This window comes from Arvicola amphibius, chromosome 10, assembly GCF_903992535.2.
Source record: "Arvicola amphibius chromosome 10, mArvAmp1.2, whole genome shotgun sequence".
NCBI classification, from domain to species: domain Eukaryota; kingdom Metazoa; phylum Chordata; class Mammalia; order Rodentia; family Cricetidae; genus Arvicola; species Arvicola amphibius.
This window is the reverse complement of record NC_052056.1, coordinates 48,842,613-48,867,089: the sequence shown is the minus strand read 5'-3', so window position 1 is coordinate 48,867,089 and position 24,477 is coordinate 48,842,613. Positions and strand designations below refer to the sequence as shown.

At 38.4% G+C, this 24,477-nt stretch overlaps 1 pseudogene; it reads right to left on the bottom strand.

Moving 5' to 3' along the window:
• Window positions 1-9,401: 9,401 nt before the first annotated feature.
• LOC119824248 lies at window positions 9,402-13,114 on the bottom strand (annotated as a pseudogene).
• Window positions 13,115-24,477: the final 11,363 nt, after the last annotated feature.

Here is a 24,477-nt window from a genome sequence, read left to right as displayed (position 1 = left end):
TTCTCTATCATTGTGAATGTAAGTCACAATGATAAAACTGATCATCAGTGAAGGACAACTACCAAGTAAAGAAAGCCATCAGCAAAAGTTAATGTAGGGTTTGTTTGGTAATACATTTTTTTTAACTTACTGGTTAAATCACAAGCATAGTGGAGGGAATATTGATAGATATATATATTATCTTTCACTCCTGAAGATCATCAGAAAGAAAAGTAGCATCATTCATATAGTAAATGCATTCTATGACCTCATGCGTTTAAAAATTCTAGCCCAGAACTGCAAAGATTTTGATAATAGCTCTCATAGAAGACTCTAATGTAACAAAGACCTAGGAACCATGGGAATCTCAATGTTTCTAATGAGGATTGAGGTCATAAACTTAAGTCTCCATGATGTACGGAGACTATATTTTAAGTACAGCATTTGGGATACAGTATTATAGGATTGAAGTTGTCAGAAGAGATCAAGTACTTGGCAATAAAAAATAACAACAAAAAAAACCTCTACAAAACCCAACACAGGTAAGAATATAGACTGATAAACTGTTCCACAATAACCTGAGCCAAAGACAGATGCTCGGAGCAGATAATATAGAGAAGATTAATGTAGCTTACTCCAACGACAACTTTTTAGTTTTCCCTGAGTATTTACTTAGTAGTGTCTTTAGTAAGGCACACAACTGAAAACAGTCACCTTATACATTTCTGCAATTTGACCATCCAGTTATAGGCTTCTAACATCTTGAAAAATACCACCAAGGAGAATTAGAGGCTTGCAAAAGCAGAAAAATAAGTGTGGTGTATTTTGTTACAGGAATGGGATAGTTTTGTCAGCTTGAGATCATCAGGGACCCCTTGGGAAGGGAGTCCCAAGGAAGAATTTTCTTGATCCAGTTGAGCTGTGGGTATGCCTGTGAAAGCATTATTTTGGTTAAGTTAATTGAAGTGGGAACAATTGCCTACTGTGGGTGGACTCATTCCCTGGTCAGGGGCTCCTGAACTGGTAAGCATGGAAAAGGCATGCTGAGCACTGTCGTATAAATTCTAATTGGTCTTAATTATAAAAACCTAGAGTCAGATATTAGGGGCGAAAGCTGAAAGATTAGAGAAACTGAACAGCCAGTCACTAGTTCTTATGTCTACAAAATTCTCAGACCAAATAGGGTATCCTGTCTTTACAAGTCCTTGGACTGAATGCTGTGAGCTCCTGTCTTATATTCCTCTCTCTGTCCAGTCATATCCCTTCCTGTCTCTGCCTTGCTAGTGCTGGGATTAAAGGTATGCACCACCACTGCCTGACTCTGATCCTCTTTTAGACTCAATCAACCTTGTGTGGCCAAGGGTGATCTTGAACTCGCAGAGATCCTTCTGCCCCCGTCTCCTGAGAGCTGGGCCTCTATGGCTAACTAGTGGCTAGCTCTACACTCTGACTGTCAGGCAAACTTTATTTGTTAAAGCACAAACAAAGTAGTACCACAGAGCACAAGTAAGCATTCATGCAGGCACTGATTTTTCTCTCTCTGTTCTTTACCGTGGATGTGACTAACTGCTTCAAGTCCCTGCTGCCTTGACTCCCCTGTTATGATGGACTGTAAGCTTGAAGTGGGAGCTAAAGTGAATCCTTTCTTCCTCAAGCTGTTTTCATCAGACCATTTTATCACGACAACGAAAATGAAATACAGGGTGAGCCTTGAGTGTAGATTCTCATGTTCATCTGATGTTTTACTGAGTAAAGGATCCTTCCCTTCTCTCTGCTATGGAATCTTCACTTTTTTTTTTCCTGAGGAACTTGTGCTTCTCTACATGTAATATTTAACAGAGGATGATCTTCAATAAACTCTCCCCTTTCTCATCACTCTCCACACCCAGGGAAACAAAATATGACCTGGATTTTGACCAAAGTAAAGAACTTCATTCCTTTCAGAACAGAAAAAAACCCAAAAAACAAAAAAACCAAAAATATAATATCATCATCAACAACAACATCAAAAAACCAACCCAACAACCAATCAAACAAATAACAAAAATAAACAGCAAGACTCTTTTTCTAAGGCAGGCAAGCTTTTCCTGGGGTCCTGTACAGAAAAGCGAGATAAAAATTTATCTCCGGTCCTCTGGATAGTAATGGTAGTAATGGTTTGTACTTTTGTACAAACACTCCTCCTCTCATGTTAGAAGCCTTGGAAAATACGAGAAAGTAGGAAAATCCAGACTTTCAGTAGGATGGGTGAATGGACACTTAGGGAGCGTCATTTCTGTTTTTGAAGCCACTATTGTCTGTTCATAAAACATAACATAATTTTTCCCTCTCTCTTTTTTCTTTGTAAGTCAATTAGATTTTTCATAAGCATATAGGCAACAAATCATTATTAGATTAACTACAAGTATAATGAGCTACTCAGAAGTTAAAAAGTAACATAGAGTTGATGTTGACTGTGATATTGTATATAGAAACTAGGTGCCAAGTTCTTAGTTTCAATGATCTTAAAATAATCTAAGGGGAATTTTGAACATGATTTTTATTTTTTGTCGTAATTCATTCACTGCATAAGTAATAACATGCAGGAAGATCCTGTGTGTCTCCCACACTGAAACAGTAAGTCAGTAGGATACTCAGCACTCAAACATTCTACTTACATTTCAATAACATTCTCCTGCTCTGCTGTTCCAGCATTTTGTCTCAGCATTGGCTGGGAAACTGTTGTCGATGCAATCAGCAGTTATCTCATTATGAAACAAATCAGCACAGCAATAAATCCAATATCAGGATGACTCAAGGACAAAAGCAGAATGTTTCTGTTAGTGGACTTGTCTCACAAACACAGGGCAATGGGAGAGCAAAGGAAAAATGATTCAATGGAAATAATACTTTGAGCATAGGCAATTGTCAGTTGCAAAATCTTTACTTCTATTTATCTCAGCAAAAATCTGCGCTGCCAATGAATGCTGTCATCCCTAAGAAACTTTGTGAGGTCTACGGCATGGCACTTCAGCGTCATCATTTATACAAACTAAGGAAGAGACAGCCCCTGAATGAAGCTGATCTGGGGCAGCGTGCTTATTAAGGCGGTTTGAAAACTCATTTTGGGTCATGAAGATGGCTGACTGATGTATTTGAGGCTTAAGATAAAATTATTTCAGCTATTATCTGTGAACAAAATCTTTAAAGAGAACACTCTAAAAACATATGTAACAAATTTTAACTACCAAAGAACAATACTCAGTAGGAAATAGGTCTTATCAAATAGTAAGATAAGTTTTCAGACAAATAGGGATATTTGAGACATAATTGTTAAAGACCTGAACAGCTTGGGTATCAGATTAGAAAAATCTCAACCTAGTTTCTTCCAGGTTCAATCATGTTTTAGTAAATGACACACTTATTTCCTTCAGAAATAATAATCAGCTCCATATATATGCCATTTTTCCAAAGTTCAATTATCCATGAATTTTCTTGTGTTTATAGGATTAAGTGTAAGAGTAACAAAAATGCTTATATAATATGTCAATCTGTTTTCTTTAGGTGCTTTGCATAGCTCTTAATCATCCTATGTGTCTGGTGGATATCTGTGACCTACAAATAGCTATAACTTGCAACTGGGCAAAGCAAGATCCAGAAAGTGTAACGAATGCTCCTGTCACCACACCCAGAATGAGGGCTAGCATCTTTATCATGTATTTGTCATCTCTGTCTAACATTAACTCCATTTCTCCCGCTTTTCCCGAAGTGAGGACATGAGTATATTTGTATCCTCAAGAATCAAAATACAATGGAAAAGGCATTAAACTGATAACAAAAGAATCATTGTTGTTCTCCAGATAGTTCTAAAGCGTACATTCTGATGTTGATAGAGAGTTACTCTACTGTGAACTGAGTGTGCAGACATGGATACAAAGAGCTCAACCTCTGATTTTAGTAATATTGAGATTCTGCAGATGTGAAGCAGGTCAGCCTGTCAAATAAAAGGAGTTAGGGATGTGAATTTCATTCTTACTATTGGGTAGTGTTCCTTCTTTTTGTCTCCTTCTATGTTTTACCATGTTGAATGTATTCAGAGTAAGTTCTCAAGAAGCTAAGATTCAAACCTGAATCTACTCTCTGCTTTGAAATCCTTTCTAGTAGACTGGATTTATGTGATGATACATTGTTATAATAATATCTTTTATATCCTAAGAGGCTGAAACTATTGCTCGATCTCACTGTCAGAATTAATAATACAGCCCAAGGTCACTTAAGACATAAGACTGCTATCCTACTATGTACTTAGCTTTTTGGTTTAACTTGCCTTTAAGGCAACTTTCCTTTCCTTCAGGTTTCCTGGACATTCAGCTTTTACAACTGATGTAAAAGTATAGTTATAATCTTAAGTTGTGTACTCTTCCATGCCTCTGACACAAATAAAGCTTGGGTATTTGAAAGTGTATTGTGATAATCACTTGTTGGAAACCGAAAATGTTTCCAACAGCAGCCTTATAAAATGAATAACCGCTATAAATACTAGAAGTGGCATTCTGTTATTGCTCGATAGTGTTTGTCTGTTATCTAGATCAGTTGGAGTCGGGTTTAGTGACTTAATCCCTTGTAAAACTCTGTCAAAGATATCTGTATCTGTCATTTCTTCCTCATGCTACACTTTATGTGATGTTCGATAAATATAGTGCAAAAGTCCTTTGTTAGGGATGATGGAAGATATAGGGAAAGCAAAGTATAAAATTTAAATCTGGGCTCTCTTTTGATTAAAAGATGCTAAAATTAAGTGCATTGATTTTCATCCTTAATTTACTGACAGTATTTGTGATTCTGAGTTTATCATTGACCCCTTCAAACCAACATAGACTTAATTGCCTGTGTCAGACTCTCTTGTTTGCTTTTTCAATGTTTTTAAATTCTAATTATGAAACTCTAAGACAAATGGGATGAGAAAGCATTTTTTAGTAGCAATCAAGAAATACCTTCCAAATTAGAACTCATAAGTTCATTTATTGGTGCTAGTTTCAAATACATGTCCAAACTCACATGTTCATATTCATATACATGCAAAGGTCACATTCATCTATAGATCAATGTTTAGCTATATTTATTCATTATAAAGATCATGTACATTCAAGGCTTTGTGTGCGTGTGTGTTCGCACACACACACACACACACACACACACTCACACACACTTTTTTAAGTTCATGGGCATCATACTTCCCTCTTTTCATAATGTTCATCAAAGAGATCTATTCTAACTAGGTTCAAGTAAAAGTTCTTATGTAACTACTTTAGATAGACTACAGTACAAAAGGGAACTGAATTATACAGCAGATATTATTAATCACTTAGTGCTATAGACTATGTGGATTTGCAAGACATCTATGTCCTTTAGGACCTTAGCATGCATGAAACACTATCAGACAGCATATAATTAAGTGTTAAACTCCCTGACACATGTTAAATGTACTGGGAATTTCAGAGTGAAGAAAAGAAATGGGAGTTAGCAAAGTCAAATAAAACTCTGAGGGAATGAGGCCTGAACTAGAAAAAGAAAGTGAAAGGGAAGAACGATTTCTACCTGTTTCCCAGGTTTCCTTGTCTCACATAATGACATGTGTGTGGATTCTAGACAGGATGTAAGAAGCCACGATCAGCTTCAGAAGAATGTTTCTATAGTTAAGGGCATATCTTTATCTGTAGCTCTTTCTTTCCTGTTACATACATTACAGCAAGGACAATGAGATGAGCTCACCCAAGAAAAACGGTAAGGATTTTATGAATAATAATGAGAGGGCTTCTGAAATGGCTAAGTGGGTAAAGATGCTTGCTGCCAAGCCCAAAGACCTTAGTTTGATCCCTGAAATCCAAATAATGGAAACCACATGATGAGAAAACCAAAACAGCGTCTCTTAATTGTTCTCTGACCTCCATATACATCCGGCTCCCTCATATACAAGCAAAATGGATAGATACTAAAAATATTTTGATGATAGTAAGAAAATATGTGAAATATGTTTCACATATATAAACAGTTAAACAAAATTAGCCAAGTGTTTATTGATTTGGATTTAGAGTGGGTTCTGATTTGGGGAGCCAAGGTAATGTGTTTATGTTTTAACATCTCTTAAATATCAGATGAACTTCACATCAACAGTTTGTACTGAAAAGTGACCAGACTTAGAAAAACTATACCCACCAGATTATGGCAAAGCCCAATCTGGACTATCTGTGTAGAGTTTCCACTACTTTCTTTTAGACTGGCTAAACATCTGGAGACATGTGCTACAGTGAAATGGAGGGTGGAAGTGGATCCTACTGTCTTCCTCAGTCATAGACTCTTAAACAGCTAAGTCTATCTTCAAGATTCAAATAACATAGAGCTTAAACAAGAAGAACATTTTCCTTTCTCTGTGGTTCAAGCATTAGTAGAGAAACAGTTTAGAGACCCTTTGGAACAACTTGTCTTTCTCCCTAATTTATGGAAGAAACTGATGTAAGAGTGTCATTCTTGTAGTTAGGTATATACATTAGATCTGATTATCTATCTCATTCTGATTTTACGATCGCAGACAATTACAATTACTTATGTAATAAGTAGAATAAGGTGGGGATAGCAATAAAAATATAACTAAGTCACAGAAGTAATAGCATTTAATGAGAGCAAAGACAGCAAGAAACCTTGTTGGAAATGTGTCATAATGCCTTTTTACAAGGCACTGTAAGGGACAGCTTGAAGTCACTGGTCAGGAGATATGGCATATAGAAGAACTAGGACCCTTGCATTAGCTCAGCCTGATTAAGTTTGCTTCTCTCTGTAGGGCAATTGAATGTAGGTGTCTGTTTTTTATTCTTGAGACAAGATTTCCCTATGTAGCCCTGACTGGTCTGAAACTAGCTATGTAGATCAAGATGACCTCAAACTTGCAGAGATCTTCCTGCCTCTACTTCCTAAGTATTGGCTTTAAAGGCATGTACCACCACACCTGGTGCAATGTAGTCTTTTCTATATTGAACATTAGCACGATGGTTCTAACAGTCTGTTCATATTTAGTGAGTGCCAGAGAGGAACATGTATATAGAGATGTCCAAAAGGAAAAAGGTCTACTTTTCATACTTCTTCACAAAAGTCCCTTAACTTGTTTAGACTTAGAAAAAAACAGAGAGACATTTAATAGGTATACTATGGAAGCTATAGTGGCCACCTACAGGCTGAGAAAAATAAATGAAAATAAGAGCAAATGAAAATGCTGCTGGCCCAGTGGCTACAGAGACTGGTGAATTGATTCTCTCTGAAATCCAAGGCAACCAGCTCTAGTCATCTACTCTCACAAAGACACACAGAGTCCCATGTGTTGTGCTCAATTTGATGGAATGAGCAGGAAACTAAGAATCTGATGAAGATGTAGGTAAAGCAGAGGAAGAATCCCAAATGATTTGTCTTGATGACCATGCAGTTCAGGTCTGTGCTGGTGACCCATATTCTAACGCCTTTTCTTAGCCTCATTCTTAGTAGTCGAGGGTTTGATAAACTAAATTAAGGAAACCAAAAGGGACTATGGTTAGAAAAAATTAGAGATGGTGCATAGAAACTATAGAAAGGGATGAAGCTGGGCCTTGGTAACACATGTCTTGTGGTTCCATGTGCTCCTGAATGCCTGCTTCATTGCCCAAATTACCAATCTTGGGAGAGAGAAACGGCACTTTCAATCAATGTCTATCTTTGTTACAGGTAACTAGGGCCACAAGTGAGTGGTGTTTGGGTTAGCTTGTAAGAGTTGCTTTATTGTATTTATGTGGCCTTAAATTATTCTTAAGGCTGAGCTATTGTGGTCTAGCCAGATATCACACAAAGTAAACTACTGTATTAATTTTAGTTCTCAGTCCTAGAGAACCTGCTTCTTGTGTATGTTCTGAAAAACTGTTATTGTCAAAAACGTGGTCCAAGAATGAATTCCAGTGAGGAGATTTCTGAATGCTTGTGAGAAAGCTCCAAGAAACCAAGGTGAAAGTCTTGAGACCTCAGTCTTTTAAAAAACACAGAATTTTTCTTGGATTATGTTTTTGTGCCCCTCCCAGGTATAGCAGATAGAAATGAGTTTACTTCAGATTATTCTTTACAAATATTAATTACTATTATTTGGGTATATGCCTCTTATGGTTATACACTCTATACATTTGACTATTTTAACCCTCAGAATATAAATTGTCTGATGTGCTGAGTAAAGTTAGCTGTCGCATTAGATGTTAGCCTACTTCATTTATCGCCTCCATTCTCCTAGATTCAATCTTCTCTAGAGCAGTGAACAAGGGATAAATCAGACTAAAAAGAGTTTTCATTTGCCTCCTGTATGGTCTTCAAATAGTATCTTATAAATGGCATTGTTCTAAGTCAAGAGAAAGGACAAGGTCGCTTTTATTAATTTAATTCTCAATTCCCTGATCACCCATATTTGGAGGATTTGATGCTTGGTAAATATAAAGCCAGTGAGCAACTGAGAGGGTGGGCACTTTATTTATAGATATTTTATGCAAGGCCTTTGGGATGCATGTGTGTCGTGCACATGCTTATGCCAATCTTTGTCAACTACAGGATCTCTCACAGTGTCTTCCTTTCGAACAACTTCTCAGGCCGCATTGAAAGAAAAAGAAACTTGACAGGGACATCCAGCCATCTTGTGGGTTGTATTTGCAAGAGGATGATTGGTCTGGGTCTGTATTTGCCGAACATACATCTTGCAAAAGATCCCTGTGCACTTTTCTTTTCTTTTTTTGGATTGCCTGTGTTTTGTGGAGTCAATCTATTTTGATTGGGTAAAATAAGGAAAGAAAATGCAGGGGCAGTATGCACAAGCCTGTCCCAGTTAGCTAGAATGTTCTAGAATCAGGAAGAGAGCACTCAGATGATGGTGCAGAGAGTCACAATTGTCAGACAAACTGAGAGGGAATCTCAAGGGGTAAGGCGCTTTACTCTTTTCGACATTAACTCTGGAAGTTGTCACTTAGAGATCATTCCTGGACATGAGGTCCACAGCTATGGACACTGAAAAAGTTCATTAACCAAGATCGTTTAAGTAAGGTACTGGAGAGAGTGATGACATGAAACAGATAAAAGCAATAAGAAAGGTCATCTAAATTGAAACTAAAAATATTAAATGAAATAATAGAGGGATGTTATCCAGTCTCCAAATAAGCAGTTAATAGAAATCCTTTTTAAAAAGTCTTTCATTCACTTAAATTTTCTTGCATAAAAACCCCTATGTGGTGACTTTACCTGGAGCCTGGGTCTTCTGAACAGATGTTCTAGTGTGAGTTTTCCCACAAGATGGTCCGTGAATTCCCGATAAGGAGACTGGTGAACACAGTCTCTTTCCAAAGGTTGGGGGTCAGATAACTGCAGGTCTTAGAGAAGGCAATTAAGGTGACCTAGGCAAAGTTGCCCAGGGTGGCATTGCAGTCCCTGGCTGATGTGTAGCAGTCATCAATATCAGGCATCAGCAGCAGTTTCTTTGGACATAGGAGCAGAAGCTACGCCAGTGCCTCTGGGGGTAGGCATTAGACACAGCAACACAGAGCTACAGTGCCCTGTCACTTTGCATGAAACTGTGTAGAACTTGTCAATATTATTCTTCCAATTGCCTTTCCACACAGGCATAATGAGAAGCTTGGCCAAGATGATGATCCCTGTGATAGCAGTGGCTACCTCTTCGGAGAACTTAACATCAAGACCAACATGACCATTGTACTCCTCAGTAGTGACAAAAGCCTTGAACCTGGTCTGCTTGTCAGTCTGAGTCTGCTTCTGCACTGGCATGAACTTTAGAACCTCATCCTTCAGGGATGTGCCCAAGAAAAAAAAAATCAATGATCCCGGATTCCTTAATGGGCAGAGAGAATAGATATATCTTTTCCAGGGACCTGATCTTCATGTCCTTAACCAGAATGTCCAGCTTGGTGGCAGGAATCCACTCCTTGTCTTCTGCTTTACCTCCATGAACCCAGCGCCTTCAATCATGACCTCAGCTCTTAACACTGTTGCCAAGTCCTCCATTCAAGCAGGGTGGCCTCCTAATCCTGGGCTCCCCGGTCCTCTGGGCACTTCTGCTGTACGGGTATCATCCGATGTTTGGTGTTTTACCAAGGAAACAGAAGAAGGAAGAGGAGGAGAAAAGGGAAAGAATGGGGAGAGGGGAATAAGAAGAGAGGAGGAAGAGGAAGAGGGAGAAAAGGAGGGAAGTGGAGGAGGAGAAGCCTGAAAACACTTTCAAAAATAAACTAAGTGCTATCAATGTGTTCTAGAACAATGGAGGAAGATTTTAGTGGATTCATAGGGAATGCCCCTCTGAAATTATTACAGGTGGAAATTTAAATAAAATTAAATTGCCTAAGAAAGAGAATTCTTTTCAAAACTATATTGCTCTTTGGATTTTTGTCTTGTTTCTCATTAATTTTAAGTAGAAATTTCTATGAAGTACTAAATATAGTGTGGAAAATATGATTCTACTGGGTTCAAAGAAATTACAGACAAAATCAACAGTAGTGGTAAGATCCATGGCAAAGAGAAGATGATTCACTCAAGGATATGGCAGAAATAAACTTAGAGTTATCACCGAGGGAGTGGGCAGTGGCAAGGGCAGAGGAAATAAGTTTTTCTGAACTCCAAGGGAAAAGAAAAATAGAAGTTTTCTTTGTATTGCTTCATTGACTTAAAATAATGTCTCAGTAGTCATGTTTTTCTGAGCCAGGGTAACAAAATTATGTTGACATATTCCCTTTATCCGGTACGTCTCCTCTGGAAACTAAATTTATTCAGTGAGATTCAGTGTCATGTTTTATTGAAAAATTTCTATGAGATAGTCTAAAACCTTTACCACTGTGTTTCAGAGACAGAAAATTGTTGAATTAAAAAACATGACTAATCTCATGTCTTTCCACAATCTCTTTTTATTTTGAGATTGCTGGCATTCTGTCCTTACTCTCAACCTCCCTTTCATGTTTCCTTTTCTTCCTTTGATTCATACCACAGGGAAACATGCCATGTTTAAGTGAATCAAATGTCTGCCTCTAAATGCATTTAAGAGATTTTGCTTTTGTCTGTTACATGCATGGAGGAAATCCAGTACTGATTTTCTCACATCGCTCTCTGGAATTCATCCTGAGTTTACACCAATTTGTTGTTGGTCCAGGAAGGGCCCCGGGAGTAAGGATGCTGTGCACTGTTCCCAGGTACTTGCAAACTTCTTGCTTCTTGGGAACAGCTGACTTTCGTTAGTGGGCTATGCAGAAGAATAGCTACTCTGCATTGAAGTTCTGCACATGGAGGATTACCAGCTACTCAGTATTCTGAACACTTTCAATTTTATTGCCATAATGATGTCTATTGTGGACTATTTTATGGAAAGGTTTTAACCAGGAGGCTCATAGTACTGTCATAGTACTGCTTTATCCACATCAAACATTAGTGAATTCATGATGATTTGATAAAAAGAATTCTAGGAGAGACATACCCCGACAGAATGTGCGGTCAGTAAGTCAGGGAACCAAGAGCTCTGTGTGATGTTGCCCATATGGGTTTCTTTGGGACCTATAGTATCCTATTTGAACCCCTGTCTACTCCCCTACATGTTCCCTGCTGGGTGCTAATTACATTTTCTCAGAGGTAGTAAGCAGTGTAGCTGAGATAGGGCGGGACTCAGTCAGCCACAGGCCTGTATGTTCATGCCACCTGCAGCAGGCAGTCCCACACCACACACAGTCTAGCTGTTTAAAGAGAAAATAGATGAGCCTCTGGCCAGCATTTCATTTATCACCCTCGCGACAGCCCACGACAGCTGTTGCCATTTCAGGCGTTTGCCTGACAGCTCAGGTGTTTGCAGTGTTTGGCCACTGCAGTTCTCTGGCCCTCAGCTCTGCTTTTCTCTCAGGCATCTTCAGGGCAGTGTCTTCCCGGCTTTAGGTTCTTAAGCACAATGAGACTTTGTGTCAGGGAAGTATTTCGTTGCAAGAGGATCTATGGCTTACTAAGGTCTCTTGTCAGATGAGAGCAGAAATAATTCTTAACATACCACCCCTAACCTTGGAAGAAATAAATCATATGCTTTAAAAGACTTGTCGTGTAGGCTTCCACTCCCAGCTTGAAACCGAGGAGAGAGCCTCTCAAATTTAAGCTTTCATAGGCAACTTAGAGTATGTGTAATGGGCCTTTTATCTTCTTTTTGTTTGTTTGTCTTTTAATAAAATGAGTCCTGTGGATATAGCTTGGTGGAAAAACACTTGCCTACCATTTATGAGGCTCTAAGATCAATATCCAGATATTTTAAAAAGGAAAGAGAGCTGAAAAATCATCCGAAGCTCTGAAGTTTGCAGTAGTAAGACAATGAGTTCTAGCCTTTACTCGACAACAAGGTATATGGGTTTGGCCACATTACAAATACACTCCTAAGATAAAAGTGGCAGTCCCTTTTCTGATTCATATAAACATTGTTTCTATGATTCAGTCAAATTATATACCATGTGTAAGGAAGTGTACTTTTGGACACTGTTGAATCTCATAGCTCATGAGGGTTCATTATGATATACTGTACTTGAGTATTTGCTTGAAATATTCTATAATAAAATAGTTTGAGACTACAATAAATGAAAAACTACTGAGTGTACTTCTCAGCAGAGAGAGATAGTAGGAGAAGGTGAGTGACAGGCAAAAGTGTTTTGCAAATATTAAGAGCCCTGGTCATAGATGCAGAAGTCCACATACCTAGGCAAGCCTACCTCAGCGGAATCCAAACAGTGAATTTGCCCTTTAAGTCTCCCACTCAGATGGCTTTCTACATTATGAAATTTGAAAAATACCAGGTGATTGGTGTTGACATTCTTAAGTTCTTCTAAGTGGGTGAAAACATTGTTCCCAGTGGGGCTGAGTATTTGTTTGCTACATACTCTATAACAACCTCTCCTCTATGTATAGAATAGTATTTGCAGCAAACTGCATCTGGTTCTGCCTGCCACTTCAGTTGATGTCCTTTGGGACAGTCATGATCATCACCTAGGCTAGAACTCAGAAGGGCCCCTTCTACATTTTGTGCAGCCAATGGGGTTCCACAGGAAATATGGAGTTGGAGAGCTATCTGTCCTGGGGCCATTCTGTCCTCTAGCCATTGTCAAGATAATAGACTGGTGTGTAAAAGGAGAGGAAAAGAAATAACCAAAGGAGAAAATGTTATGGGATAAAGACCCAAAGACCACTCAACATAGCCAAAGATTGAGTTGAGAGTCCTGTAGCCCATTATTTCAACCCTAGCTCCTAACAGTTGACTAAACCACAAGCCAATGATGGCTGTAATATCCCTTCATGAGTACCACACTGTAAGCAGCAGTCATCCATTAAATGCTGGGTGCTTTCTCTTTTGTTGGAATTTGTGGCTTCAGCATCATCATGCTATGAATCTGCATAGACTTTGGCCTGCCTAACTGCATCTCTTCCCAGATACTGCAGGATACTCACTAAGTTTATTCACTCAGCCCTTGACCAGCATGTACCCAGAGAACGGTGATTCACACAATGGAGTCCAGCCCCTTATGGAACTTGTACTGTAGATTTGGAGACTTGTCTCCTAATCTATAAATAAATAATAGAACATTGGATCTGGAGAAATGGCTCAGTGGCTAAGATTACTTGCTACTATTGCAGGGAACCAGAGTTCAGTTCCCAGTACTCAAAGGATAGCTAACTACTGTCTCTAATTTCAGTCACATGGCATCCAATCCCCAATTCTGGTCACTTCAAGCACTGCATGAATGCTGTACACAGACACATGCAAACACAGCACCAATACACATAAAATAAAAGCAAATCTTAAAAAAATAAAAAGCATGTTAAATGATACAACTTCAATATTATAACATGTATCAAAAAATGAAATCAGCTGACAAAAGAAGAGCTTAGAGTTTGACAAGTCATGGAAGGTGTCTTTGAAGAAATATTTAAATAAAAACCTAAGATGAAAGGAAGGAAAGATAATTAGTTGAAAACATGGAGTTGATACAATGGTCCTGAGGTAGAAATGTACTCATAGTCAAGGAATTACAATCAGACAACTATGGTTGGATTACCCTCGTCAACAGCCAATGTGGTAAAAGGAAGAGATGGAATAGAGGGTCAGCTGATGTTGTGGGCACCATTTTGTAGGAGGAGAGCCAGCTTGTTAATCCCAGCTGCCTGGCTAGTTTAGCCCAAAAATAATCACACAGAAACTGTATTAATTAAATCACTGCGCTTGGCCCATTAGCTCTTGCTTCTTATTGGCTAACTCTTACATATTAATTTAACCCATCTCCATTAATCTGTGTATTAATGAGGTTGTGGCCTACCAGCAAAGTTTTAGCACATCTATCTCTGGTGGCAGATTGATGGCATTTCCCTCTCCACCTTCCTTCTCCGAGCATTCAGTCCAGTTTTCCCCACCTACCTAAGTTCTGCCCTATCAACAGGCCAAGGCATTTTCTTTATTTATTAACCAATAAAAACAACACATAGACAGAAGGACCTCCTACATCATTCTCCTTTTCTGTTTAACTAATAAAGAAAGGTTTTAACTTTAACATAGTAAAATTGCTTATAACAAAACAGTTATCAAGCAAGAATTATAGTTACAATATTTATATCCACTTTATCTTTTATCATAACTAAGGAAAACTAAAATAATAAGTATCTATTTTTTAACTCCATCAAAGACTCCAGAAGGATACAATATTACCTAAGTAAACAGAAAGTACATTGTAAGCACTTTCCAAAGCTCTACAATTGACAGAGACATCTCACTGCTGCCTGGACAGTCACCCAAAGTTCTTCTGTACCATTGGGGCATCCATTTTCAGCCTACAGGTCAATAGTATCCAGCAGACTTTTTTATGAAGTAGGAAATCTCAAAGACAGTTCCACCTATATTGGCAGTTTTGCCAGTCACTTTTTTTGTATCCTGCAGAATGTCTAGTAGAGTCTCTTATGAAGCAGGAACCTGAATGAAAACATCACCTTTAGGCAAGTTTAGCAGTCATTTTTCTGTGGGTCTTGCATGTCCAGCAGTACAGGCAAGAGCTTTTTTTTGCCCAGATGGCTAACCAACTCCATAAGGAGTCTCTTGGCTCCATCTTCCTCTTGAAGTGGTTTGAGCTGCCAGGAGCACAAATGTGTCTCATTATCATGAAAAGCTCTAAGTTATTAAAACATGTTAAATGCCATATTCTGAAGGGCTCTAAAAGATTTGAAGAATAACTATCTAACTGAAATATATCTTTATATACCTAGAAAATCTAATTAACATGACTACAAGCTTGACTATTATAGATGATTATCTATTAACCTATATTTTTAAAATTATACATTACATTTTTAAAACAAACTGCACCAACATAATACCTTAACCAATATCAGAAATACATATACACAATATAACAAATTGACCCTAAATTTGTATCAATAAACTAAGATCCATACCAAAGCAAATTATTCATCTCTATAGCATATCCCCCTTTAAATGTAAAGAAATATTTGTAAACAATATTTAGGAATATGGGTGTAGTTTTTCCATACTGCTTCCTATTGATTAGGGGTGCTATTAATCAGGTCTTTTATATTGTATCCTGTGTGCTAGGTTCATCTCAGTTAGCAGTTGGGCAAAGTAATTTTTTTGAGGGGTGTATTTTTGAGGAGTGTTCAAGGCAACCTTTTAGAAGGTCTTGGTCTATCAAATTATATTGGTCTGGAAGCAACTCACAAGTTCTTATCTTCTGTGGAAACAAAAGAACAACCTCTTTTTCAAAACAACATATCCTTAGACTTAAATTTTGAAGTTAAGATGCCTTTATAATATACATGCTGGTTTAGTTTAGCAGCCCATACAATTAAATGTCTCTCTGTACTTATCTCCTTCACAGTCAAAAAATTCAAAGAAAACACAATAATATACATAATTCAGACTCTCTGTGTATAGTACACCTTTACATGGCTTATTTTTCTTTACTTCTTCTAATCTATGACTGTCTGTACTTTGTCTCTTTAAAATTTTTTAAAAGTGATTTACTTCTTTTCCAACTCTCTATACTCTTTTTCTTCTCTCTCCCAAGCCTACACACATTTATGAAACACTATGACCCATTTAGATTTTTTTTTATATCTGAATCTGTCCTTTTTGCATTATCTGTAATTCTTTACTGTCTTGAAGAACTTTTAAAATGGTAAGCAGCTTGGTTGCAGCTGCTCTGGAGGCTAGCTCCACTTCTCTCCACTTTCAAAATGGTGGACATACCATTACTGCCAGATCTGGTAGGAGCTACGCTCAGCAGTTTAACTCTAAGAATGAGTGTGCAGCACATAAACCCTTTTTATCTGAGTAATAGCTGAATCTGCCGTGAAGTGTGTTGTGTGGCCTGGAAATATCTCTGTGTATGGTGTCAGGAATTGACCATGCTCTCCTGCTTGTGTACACCTATTAGACCTTATTGCACCACTTTCCCAGGAGGGGAGCACTGAGCTGTGGGCATGGTCTCAGCTACTTTCACGTTTTACATGTATTTAGTCCACCACATTGGTGCCAATTTGTTGTGGACACCAATTTATAGGAGGAGGGCCAGCTTGTTTGTCCCAGCCATCTGGCTTGCTTAGACCTGAAATAATCACAAAGAAACTATATTAATTAAATCATTGCTTGACCCATTATCTCTAGCTTCTTATTGACTAACTCTTGCATATTAATTTAACCCATTTTATTAATCTGTGTATCACCATGTGGCAGTGGCTTACCAGCAAAGTTTTGGCATGTCTGACTCTGGCAGCGACTTCACAGCTTCTCCCTGACTCTGCCCTTCTTCCTCCTAGCATTTAGCTTACCTTTTCCTGCCTACCTAAGTTATGACTTGCTATCGATCCAAAGCAGTTTCTTTATTCATTAATCAATAAAAGCAACACACAGACAGAAGGATCTCCCACACCAAGCTGATAGATTATGAAGGCCAAAGAGAACATGCAAAGACTTTGGAAGCCTTATAATAGCCATGCAAATTGAAGGTATGCAGCTTGAATATGGAGGTAAGCATGGACTCATGAAATTGGAATTGCCATTGTTTGGTGATAAATCTCAAAGTAAGATTATTGTAGACAATGTTATGCTGTAGAACATGGTAGAAATGTTAGTACTCATTTTCTAGCTTCATATTCTCTCTCTTCCACTTCCTAGAAATCAACACTTTACCTTGTCTTGTGAGATCCACTCTTTTTCCTTAACATAATGGCCCCAGGGTTGATCTGTTTCAGCAGGTGGCAGGATTTCCTTTTTTTCTTGAGCAGTTAATGGCATTTCACTTTTTGTACACACAACAGTATCTGTTTCCATTATTTCACGAACATTTCGATTGTTCCACATCCAAGCAATTGTGACTCATGCTACACTCACCATGGGAGAACTGATAGAATATATTAAAGATTGTTTTGTTGTATCTTCTCTTCAAGATTCTCCCCTTTTAATTAAGGTACTGCCAAGTCACTTTTGATCCTGGTTATTAATCCAGGGTGGCTATATCCAGACTCCCTGTTTTCCAGAATTTGTGTTTTAAAATATTTTTCCTTCCCCATTTTGTGTGTGTGTGAACATATATATGTAAACAGTAATCAAGATATATATGTATATGATTACTGTTTCCCCTCTCTCTTCTTCTTCCAGTTCCTTTCTACCTCCCCTCCCATCTAGACCTATTTCCTTTATGTCTCTCATTGGAAAAGAACAGATTCTAAGTGTCAAAAACCAAACATAACAAAATAAGGTACAATAATATAAAACAAAAATCCTCATCTTGATGTTGGACAAGGCAAACCAACAGAAGGAAAAGCCCTGAGAGAAGTTGCAAGAATCAGATACTCACATATTCACACATTAAGGAGTTCCATAAATAATAAACTGAAATACACACACACACACACACACACACACACACACACACACACACACGTAGAAGTCCTGCTGCAGAATTGTGCTGGCCCTGTGCATTCTGCTTCAATCTCTGTGAGCTCATATGACTTTGCTCAACTGATTTAGAATGCCTTGTTCTCCTGGTGTCCTCCATCACCTCTAGCTCTTACACTCTTTCCGTCTCCTCTCCCAAGGGTTTCAGCAAGTTCAGAAATAGGGGAATATTTAGTGGAGACATCCCAAATAGATCTATGTGTTCCAAGGTCTCACTCTCTGCATAATGTCTGGCTATGGTTCTCTGTATTTGTTCCCATCTGCTGCAGGAAGAAGTATCTTTGATATTTGCTGAATAAGACACTAATCTGTAAGTACAGCAGAATATCATTAATTGTTACTTTTGTTTTCAACAAGTAGTATTTGGTTTTATCTAGGTCACTGGACTATCTGGTTCTTGTTCACCCAAGCAGTATCAGGTATTGGTTCCATCTTGCCGTGTGAGTCATAAGTTAAATCAGACACTAGTTGGTAATCCCACAAACTTTGTGCCATCATTGCCCTACCATATTTTGCAGGCAGGAAGATTGGATATTAAAGGTTCTGTGACTGAATTGGTGTTTATGTTTTTCTTATGGTAGCCTGCATCGTACCTTCTCATACCAAAGACACTAGAATGTAGAGGTGAAGGTTTTATATAGGCATCAGTTCAACCTCTCCATGTTCAGTGGGTTGTATGGGGGTTTCTTGCTGTCAGTTTTCAGAGAGCAACCTATTGTCTTGGCAACAGCCTGGGTTGTTCAGGGAGTGCTTTGAAATCTCAGAGAAGAGAATTTTCCTTTGTGGTTCTGTCAATACTGTGGTTTTCAATTTCACTGAACTTTATCTTAAAAAAATAATAAAAAACCAGAAAATGATGTGAAATGTTCTCATCCACAACTGTGCAAGTCTGTTGTAACCAGATTTGGCCACTAGATGGTGGCTATATTTCAGTATTGTAAAATAACAACTGTTCCCTAGTTGACAAATACCAAGCAATAACATATTAAAGTTACACAAAATACATGTGCATTTAAAATGCTTTTAATTGAAAATATCAGTAAGATAAAAAGGAACATGAAGGCATCACACCCTGAAGTCTGGTTTTGGTTTTATTATGTTTCCCTCTATTGGGACTTTCAGAGTCTCTGTTTTAAGACAGAATACTCACTTGTAAGTCAGATACCGAAAGTCATGTCTGTGGTTGAGGAATAGCTCTTTACTGCTTCTGTCCTCACTTACCCACTGAAGTGATGCTGTTCTTCACCATAGTCTCTTACCACCTCTACATTTCCAGGAACTGCGTCAGCCTCATCATGATGTACCTGTATCTTGAGTATTAAAGACTAGATAAGTGTGACCTCCAATTCTACCCTAGCTTGACTTTTTGTCTTCCTTTTTTCTTTCTTTCTTTTCTTTCCTTCCTTCCTTCCTTCCTTCCTTCCTCCCTCCCTCCCTCCCTCCCTCCCTCCCTCCTTCCCTCCCTCCCTCCCTTCCTTCCTTCCTTCCTTCCTCCCTTCTCTCTGATAGGGTTTCTCTGTGTAGTCCTGGCTGTCTTGGAATTTGCTCTGTAGACCAGGCTGACCTTGTACTCACAGAGCCCTACCTGCCTCTGCCTCCCAAGTGCTTGGATTAAAGACTTTTACCACCACCACCCAGCTTCCCATCTTTATTGATCGGCAGAAAAGTGATTTTCCCTGTGTCCTCCTCCTTCCATTTCTAATCATAGTTATTCTCACATGAAGAAAGAAAGAAGAAGATTCTTAGAGAATCTTCAATACCAGAAAGTGTCCCATCTTAGAAGTGTGAAGTTTTAGAGACAGAAGAGGAGGAAAGAGAGTCACTGCCCAGATCCTATAAGCCTCATGTTGGCACACTCTTCTCAGATGCTGGCATATAGGGAGGGTGATTATGTGACCAGAAATCCAGGAAGGTTTTCAGTTCTCCATACTCATCTCTTGTTCTACCGATTGGCACTCTGTCAGATATTCTGAAGTCACTCTGGAGATGACCAGACCACTGTGGGTCATTTACTGGCGGACTGCTATTTTCAGTTAGTGTGATATCTACAACTTCCACCAATATTTTGGGTAAATGACACATTCTTGAGCCACTGTGGTTACATTTTGTGTCTGTGGTTACAGGCAGAAACACAGAATGAGTTTTCTTTGCAAGACAATTTTAATGTCTTTTGATAGAAATCTGTGCCTTACATGAAGTATATCATCCAGTCTGAAACCATTCTGCATTGTGTTATTGATTTGAAAGAAATAGTATAGCAAAAAGGTTAAAATTAAAATCCATTTTTCTCTATGGCCAGCAAAAAATATTTCTGCCCCCTAGTCATGCATGTGTATTTGTCTGGTATGAGACAATAGAAGAGTGAGGATTTCATTTATATTTCAATTCTATTATAACAGACTTTGAACTCTTTAGAGATAAGAGACATTCTTTAGTGTCTCAAATATTCCTTTAAATATGTGAATCATCTTTGCTACCCAACAATACCTGCTGTGCAGGAAGTTATTGAAATCTTTCTCTTTCCATGTCCCTTCCCACATCAGACTCAGGAATAGTCAGATTATGCTATTTCCTACCACTCCTCCTTGCTTCATTCTGTATTTTTACAAAACTTTCTCAGAGGCTGGACATAAAAATTATAGCCATTTCTATGTGTTGAAGCTTCATATGTTTTAAATATTTACTTTACTTTTTAAAATTTAGGTATTTGTGTCTGTGTGTGTTCTCACATATGTGGGGGGAATCAACACAGGTCAGAAGACAGTGTCAGCCACCCCGGGAACTAACATTATAGCTATGTGGATGCTGGGAATGGAACTCTGGAGAGCAGCAAGAGTGTTTAACTCTGAGACATCTCTCCAGCTCCTGTACCTTTGCAATTTCTTAACCATTGCACAAACCTTTATGAGCAGTACTAATAGATCCACATTAAAGATGAGAAAGTTGAAGCTTGGGGACAGATTTAATCTAAGTTTATAGCAGTAACAATGTAAGCAGTGGGAGTCAGCTTCAGATTTCAGTTTTAGAGTCTTGAGCTCTTTCTTACCCATACCATTGTGTTGAGGACATAGCAGTTTATCACAAATGGTGGCACTGGGGTAGAAGATAGTTCTATTAGCAGAGCTGGGCATGGCATGCTAATAACCAAACCTGCTAATATTCTTTTCCTCTCTGAGCCACAGAGTAGCCCCATCACTATCAGCCAGTTCTGCTCCACAGCGTTGTCAACTGACAACAAGCATGCGGGCATAGGTGTTTTCCTTCCGGAGGAGAGCCCAGAAATTAGCTAGCCCTCTGGGAAAAGGGCAATGCTGCATCAAAAGACAGAGCACTGGCTTTGATTTCTCTGTAAAGCTGCTGGAACAGTCCTGGTACCAGCTTCTAATCTAAAGATTAGTTGGCAGGTCTGCTCTTCTGGTGAAATACCTGTTCTTGTGGGAGACAAGTACCAACATATATTAAGAAGTTTTATGTCTTATTAAAGGTTGTTCACTGGTATTTCAAGGATCCTAGAGCAGCCTTCCACATTATTACCAGGCAAGTTCTAAATTTGCTCAGAGAGAAATAATGTTATGAAAAGATTCTTCAAAATCATAAGGGGTTGTGCTGTGTAAGGAACAGCACTGCTTCCTTTCTTTTGTTTCTTGCACTTTAGACCCACACTCAAATTTTTTTCAATTTAATTTTTAAATATGTGTATATGAGTGGGTATGCAAATAAGAATGGGTGCCTGTAGGAGACAGAGTTGGATGGTGTAGAACTGGAGTTCCTAGTGGTTGTAAGTCACCTGACAAAGGTGCCAGGAATTGGACTCAAGTCCTCTGGAAGAGCAAATACTTGCTCTTACACTGAGATACCCTAGAGTCAACATTCTAAATGGAGAAGAGCATGTATGTATGTATGTATTTAGGTATGTATATATATGGTGGTTCTGCAAGACAATATCAGTGTCTTTTGATAGAAATCTATGCATTATCCTCTGTACCCTCCATGACATACATCATTTAGTTTGAAACCCTTCTGTGTTGTGTTATTGGTTTAAATGAAAGAAATAGGAAAGCAAAAGGTTAAAATTAAATTCCATTCTCTTCTTATGGCTGGCAAAAAATTAAAAATAAAATTTCTGACCCCTAGTCATGCATGTGCATTTGTCTTGTAAGAGACAATTTTTTAAAGGGGAAAAGCACAGAACTGCAAAAATTCCGAGAGACAATATTAGGGATAAAGTGATAGTCTAAGACACAGTATCAGTGTTTCCTGAGTCATGATGTGGTCTCTAGATGGGCTGGCTTAGTGAAGTCATGTAGAGTGGAGACAGAGACACCGAGATTGCCATTGAGAAGAGTCTGGGACCCAAGCAGGTGTTAAGGGAAAGACTAGGTGATATGGCTGGGCTCGACACACAAATAGCAAACTGGGCCAGAGGGCAAAGTCTAGTTCTTGGAAATAAGTAGAAGCTCAGTAGACATCAAGGTGCAGCGACAACGGAAAGGAAAAGAATTAGGACCACCCCCTATACCAGGTCCCCTTACCTTCCATGAGGATGACATTGGGTCACTCATTTTTACTTCAAAGCAAAGTCTGTTATGTGAAGATGTAGATTTCAAAAATAATTCTAGTCTTAGATGTTGTAAGGAAAGGGAAAACAGTTGAAAGAAGTCTAAGCGCCATTCAAAAGCATTGTTCATAAGCTTACTTTTCTTTTAAACATTGTGCTTTTTATGAAAAGAATGCTTTTTAATTGATTTTTATTGAGCTATACATTTTCTCTGCTCCTCTCCCTTCTTTTCCCCTTCTTTTCAACTGTCTCCCATGTTCCCTATGCTCCCAATTTACTCAGGAGATCTTGCCTTTTTCTACAATCTATGTAGATGAGATCCATGTATGTCTCTCTTAGGGTCCTCATTGTTGTCTAATTTCTCTGGGATTGTGAATTGTAGACTGGTTTTCTTTGCCTTATGTCTAAAAGTCACTTAGGAGTGAGTACATATGATAACTGTCACTCTGGGTCTGGGTTACCTCACTCAAAATGATGTTTTCTAGCTCCATCCATTTACTCGCAAATTTCAAGATGTCATTTTTTTTTCCGCTGTGTAGTACTTCATTGTGTAAATGTACCACATTTCCTTTTTCCATTCTTCAGTCCAGGGCCATTTAGGTTGTTTCCAGGTTCTGGCTGTGACAAACAATGCCTCTGTGAACATAGATGAGCACATGTCCTTGTGGTATGATTGAGCATCCAAAAAGAATGCTTTTTAAAAATGAATTACATCTGAATAGCTCAATGCTATATTCTCTACTTGTCATGAGTAATAAGTCATTTGTAAAACAAATATTTGATTCTTAGAGGAAGAAAGGACCTTAATACAGATCAGGGAGAGGTTTAGGTCCTTATGTCTTTTCATTTTACTTTTTTATAGTCTTGAGGTTGACCCCAGACAGGGCCTTGGACTTACTACACAAATGCTCTGGCCCTGAAATATAGTCCCATCCTTCATTTTTACATTTTGTTTTTGAGACAGAATCTCTCAAGATTTCCAATTTGCCTTAAACTTTTGAGTTTTCCCAAGTGATTGGTATCAAAGACATGCGCCTTCATAGCACAGGCAAAAGCAAAACCTAAACTTGGTCAAGAAACAAACAGAATGACTTAACTGTCAGTGAAAATTTTTGTGAAGGGGTACTTGCTCTCCAAACAGATAGGACATACATTAAGAGAGAAGTTTTATATCCTGAGCTGGGATCACTGACAGAACACATTCATCTCTATCCACCCATGCCCCAAAATAGGGACACTGAGGACTGTCACTGGACAGGGAGGAGACCGGAGGAAAAGCCTTCAGCAAAGGGTGTTTTGTGTCACCAGGAGTTGCTTCCCTGGAGAAAGCAGAGGAGCCCTGGATGCAGACTGACAAAAGTATCCCCTTACAGAGAAGTGGGGGAAAACATGGGCTTTGGGGCTACTTCTGATTGCTACTCTCATATAATGTTTGCCAACTGGTTATCCTTTTAAAATGACATCCTTTTCCTTCTGTAGATGTGCTTATCAAGCCTTCATCCTTGGTATTTATTTGGAAACATTTTCCCCAAGTCTTCAAATATGATGGAACCAAAAGAAATATAATAGGCTAAAGCAAACTTGATTTTTATTTCTAATGTTCCCTGATAGCAGTCTTGCATACGTGGATGTATTCATTATAGTAAATTTCTATATGCATGTGCACACACACGCACACACACACACACACACACACACACACACGGAATTATTGCCTATTAGATATCAGTTGCTGATAAATATTTAAAAGTATTTGAAAAAGCATTCATTCAAAGGTTTGGCAAAGCAAAGTGCAAGCAATGATGCTTTACGAAATGAAGAGATAGATGTTTGCAATTTAAAAAGTCCTTTTTCATTTATTCATTTCTTTCATTTATACTTTATTTGAGTTTTTTTCTAAATACACTTATGCGATACACAATTATTCAAA